At 43.3% G+C, this 5,000-nt stretch overlaps 2 protein-coding genes across 2 annotated transcripts in view; both read left to right on the top strand.

The window, feature by feature from the left end:
* The window catches only part of grin2ba (glutamate receptor, ionotropic, N-methyl D-aspartate 2B-a), a gene marked incomplete at its 3' end in the record, with an annotated part of 203,675 nt that overhangs the window by 51,245 nt on the left and 147,430 nt on the right, over nt 1-5,000 (top strand).
* tcf20 (transcription factor 20) overlaps nt 4,719-5,000 on the top strand; it is a 188,429-nt gene continuing 188,147 nt past the window's right edge. The window contains exon 1 of the mRNA XM_083780782.1: nt 4,719-4,728. The gene's annotated coding sequence lies outside the window, so the exon portion shown is untranslated. The remainder of the gene's footprint in view (nt 4,729-5,000) is intronic.

Genomic DNA, 5,000 nt, shown 5'->3' with positions numbered 1-5,000 from the left:
AGCTTACAACTCTGGGACAAGCAGGGACCCTGTCTGTTCGCTAAACTTAGAGCAAAAGAAAATGGGCCAGAGAGAAGCAGGCTGGCTGCAGCACGTGTGTCCGTGCATTTGTGCATGCGATGTGTCCGTGCATTCGTGTGTCTGTGCATGCGTGTGTCCGTGCATTTGTGTGTCTGTGCATGCGTGTGTCTGTGCATTCGTGTGTCTGTGCATTCGTGTGTCTGTGCATGCGTGTGTCTGTGCATTCGTGTGTCTGTGCATTCGTGTGTCCTGTGCATTTGTGTGTCCGTGCGTGCATGCGTCCGTGCGCTGGGCGTGTCCATGCGTTCCGTGTGTCCGTGTGTTGCGTGTGTCCGTGAGTTTGCGTGTGTCCGTGTGTTGCGTGTGTCCGTGCGTGCGTTTGTCTGTCCGTGCGTGTGTCTGTGCGTGCGTGTGTCCGTGCGTTGGGCGTCTCCATGCGATCGTGTGTCAGTGAAAGGTGTTTGTGTTGCAGTGAAAGAAATGCCAAGCTTTTCACAATGTTTTTAGCGCCACCAGGAGGCCGATTTATTTCCTGGCCGTCCCCTCTGTACTGTACCTCTCAAGAGAGAGCTTCATGAGTCACTCCCTCATCCAGTACACGTACAGTAATTAAGCAGCTCCATCTAGGACAAGCCACTGTACTGTACTTATACTGTACTCAGTATAATCAGACCTGGTGTTAAGCGAAGAAATGAGCCAAATAGTTGAGTCACAACTCTCCTCGCCTTCTTTCTTTAATTAGGGTTCAAATGGAAGTTAAATGAGGTCAGCGCTAATTAGGTGATGGTTTTTGACAGAATGTGCAGCGCTCTAATTAAAGCCTGCGTGTGTTTGATTAACGATAAGTAGGTTTTCATGATAAGAAATATGATGATGAAGCACAGGAGGGGGGGGGGGGGTGATGTGAGATGGCTCTAATTGAGGTGAAGATAATGTGTGTGTGTGGGTGTGTGTGTGTGTGTGTGTGTGTGTGTGTGTGTGTGTGTGTGTGTGTGGTGTGTGTGTGTGTGTGTGTGTGTGTGTGTGTGTGTGTGTGTGTGTGTGTGTGTGACAGGTATTGTATGCATGCCTGTGGATCATTGCTGCCCTCTACTTTTTTTTCGTGTGTTTTAAGCATGATGATATACGTTAGCTATTGAAAAATAGCAGATCTACAAGCTCGTATTGCGGCGCTTTGAGCTTGTAGATCTGCTATTTTTGAATAATCATGAAAATGTGGTGACATTTTATTAAAATGATATTCAGTGATTTCACTAAAAAAACCTTCGTTTTTGGCTGTGGGACCCAGCCTTTCGTCAATCAGGATAGAGAGTCAAAATGAAACCTAAGGTTTTTTGACCCCCAGGGGTTAACTGGGGACAGGGAGGAACTCCTTATATGGCCAGCACACACTATAGTAGGGAGGATTATCACAACAAAACAAAAAAAGTGATATTTGAATTAAGTGAATCACTGAATATACCTTTAATATAGTCTTTCAACGTTTCTAACTGACTGAGGAGCTGCCATTGATCTTTTTTGATTTTTCGTTTTTTCATGTAGGAGTAATGTCTTGCAGAGAAACAGCGAGTTGAAGGTTCACTTCTGTGGACTCTATACCTACATGTTTAAAGCATTTATTTCATAATTATCCCATTCTGAACGGGCACCCATTTTGGTTGTCAGCATCATGTTATGCTTTAGCTATTGAAAAATAGCAGATCTACAAGCTCATATCGCGCCACCGAGTGGCGCGATACGAGCTTGTAGGTCTGCTATTTTTGAAAAATCGAAGAGCGACTGACATTTTTAGAATCTGTTCTCAGGTCAGAATGGGTTCATCAGACCAGTGTGTGTCCGGCGGAAACCTCGTATGAATCTGATCTCAGGTCAGAATGGGTTATATAATGTCGATTTCAGCTCTGACACTTATGTCAGACATGCTCTCGTATGTGAAGAGTCTGCCTGTGCTATTAACTCATTTTGGATACATAAAAAGATTTTCTCCATGGTGAAAAGCTTGTCACAAATACATATAATCCTTGACATGAAAAGGTGAGCACCACTGACATAGAAACATGGGTTTTTCATAAAGCTTTTAGCATTTAGAAGATATTTTGTTCTATAATCAGCCTAGTCCTAAATATTTTTAAGAAAAAGTGTAATATTCAAGCAGAGGCCAGCTGTTCATCTCTATGCTCTGACTTGCTTTACATTCTCTCTATCTATCAAAACAAAAAATAAGAGCAGTTTTAATTCTGTAGGTGGGTGGAAAAGGTTTTATTAATGGTCTTAAATATCTCTCTCTCTCTCTCTCTCTCTCTCCTCTCTCTCTCTCTCTCTCTCTCTCTCTCTCTCTCTCTCTCTCTCTCTCTCTCTCTCTCTCTCTCCCACTCTTATACTGGCTGGTACTCTCCTCCCATCATGCATTGCAGCAACAGTCAATATCTCCCACTCTTCACATGCGCTTTTCGCTCAAGTTCAAAGGAGCCTTCATAGGCAGAAATATGCATCGCCAAAAACCTCCCAGCAACAGATACCATCACCACCCCCCTCTCTCTCTCTCTCTGTCTCTCTCTCTCTCTCTCTCTCTCTCTCTCTCTCTATCTCTCTCTCTCTCTCTCTCTCTCTCTCTCTCTCTCTCTCTCTCATTCAATTACATTCACATATTTTCATGTGATATGAAAGCAGGAATCATAGCTGTTCAGTTTGACCCACCAGTGTTGGAGAGTAATGTCTTGCAGAAAACAGCGAGTTGAGAAAACAGGCTTGAAAGGTTCACTTCTGTGGTCTCTAACATTACACCTAGCTACATGTTTAAGCATTTATTTCATATTTACATGTCTTCTGTGTCTCTAACATTACACCTAGCTACATGTTAAGCATTTATTTCATATTTACATGTCTTCTGTGGTCTCTAACATTACACCTATAGCTACATGTTTAAGCATTTATTTCATATTTACATGTCTTCTGTGGTCTCTAACATTACACCTAGCTACATGTTTAAGCATTTATTTCATATTTACATGTCTTCTGTGGTCTTAACATTACACCTAGCTACATGTTTAAGCATTTATTTCATTTTACATGTCTTCTGTGGTCTCTAACATTACACCTATAGCTACATGTTTAAGCATTTATTTCATATTTACAAGTCTTCTGTGGTCTCTAACATTACACCTAGCTACATGTTTAAGCATTTATTTCATATTTACATGTCTTCTGTGGTCTCTAACATTACACTATAGCTACATGTTTAAGCATTTATTTCATATTCACATGTCTTCTGTGGTCTCTAACATTACACCTATAGCTACATGTTTAAGCATTTATTTCATATTTACATGTCTTCTGTGGTCTCTAACATTACACCTATAGCTACATGTTTAAGCATTTATTTCATATTCACATGTCTTCTGTGGTCTCTAACATTACACCCATAGCTACATGTTTAAGCATTTATTTCATATTTACATGTCGATTTCAGCTCTGACATTTATTTCATACATGCTCTAGTATGTGAAGAGTCTGCCTGTGCAGTATTAACTCTCCTGAACAGTCTTGCTGCATATTGTCTCTGTATGAAAAAGAGTAATTAATGTACCGGTATGCATATACACTTGACCTGCGTACATAGACGGGGGAACAATTAATTATTCTGTTTGGTGGAAAAGATGCGAGTTGTGCTTCATATAATCAGCTGTGCTGCTATTATTATATACCTTTATTGAAAGGATAAGCCCCTGAGATGTCACATCTCATTTTAGAGGGCGTCCTCAACACAGATACATTGTACAATACAGTTCAAAAAACAATACAACAGTACGACCATACCACACAGACAGGACAAAACAAAACAAGACAGAACAAAAGCTCTCCCAAAGATAGCTCCCACCCCACTGTTTCAACCCTAAATAGCAGAGTTCATATGGGGAAAATATACCATTGCTGATACGCGATGCATGCAGTGGGCCTTTTTGACCGTACAGCACATGAGATGCATGCAGTGCATCGGTTCTCTATCCCATTCTGACCTGAGATCAGATTCATAGTCGAGGTTTCCGCCGGGACACACACTGGTCTGATGAACCATTCTGACCTGAGATCAGATTCTAAAAATGTCAGTCGTTCTTCGATTTTTCAAAAATAGCAGACCTACAAGCTCGTATCGCGCCACTCGGTGGCGCGATACGAGCTTGTAGATCTGCTATTTTTAAATAGCTAAAGCATAACATGATGCCGACACCAACATGGGTGCCCGGTCAGAATGGGCTATACGTGGGGTCCTTGAGGGGGGTTCCAATGGGTCCCCAGGTAAATGACCCATTCAGGGCGGGAACCCCTTTTGGTGTTTTACTTACACTTCGTCGTGAAAATGTGCCCACACATTTTTGAATACCGGTATATATATATATATTCTTTGAGAAGTTCAGTCACGCGAGAGAGACTCGGAGTAGAGTGGCTGCTTCTTCTTCGCCTGGAAAGGAGCCATGCTGAGGTGGTTCAGGCATCTGGTTGGATTTTATGTCCATGACTATGCGTGCCTATTTGTGCGTGGAAGTGTGCACGAGGCGGCTGCGAGCTCATGACTCCTCTGCTTTTGTGTGTGTGTGTGTGTGTGTGTGTGTGTGTGTGTGTGTGTGCGTGCGTGCGCGCGCATAATTTCCGAGTTCAGATTGGAAGCCCATGGTCCGTTTGGTATTTCTGTGGTAGGCGTCGGTCTGTGTGTGTGTGTGTGTGTGTGTGTGTGTGTGAGTGTGTGTGTGCGTCGGTGTGCCCCTGTGTGTGTGCGTGCGTGCGTCTGTGTGCCCTGTGTGTGTGTGTGTGTGCGTGCGTCGGTGTGCCCCTGTGTGTGTGCGTGCGTCTGTGTGCCCCTGTGTGTGTGTGTGCGTGCGTCGGTGTGCCCCTGTGTGTGTAATTGAAATACCTGAGTTATTGACTGGCTGCTCCAGGGCTGTGTGGACGCACTCATCTGAAGCTTTGGGGCATTGCAGAGG

The sequence above is a fragment of the Protomyctophum parallelum genome, assembly GCF_964188405.1.
Source record: "Protomyctophum parallelum genome assembly, chromosome: 13".
Classification (NCBI taxonomy): domain Eukaryota; kingdom Metazoa; phylum Chordata; class Actinopteri; order Myctophiformes; family Myctophidae; genus Protomyctophum; species Protomyctophum parallelum.
The sequence above is the reverse complement of the archived record's forward strand: the minus strand, read 5'-3'. Positions and strand labels throughout refer to the sequence as shown.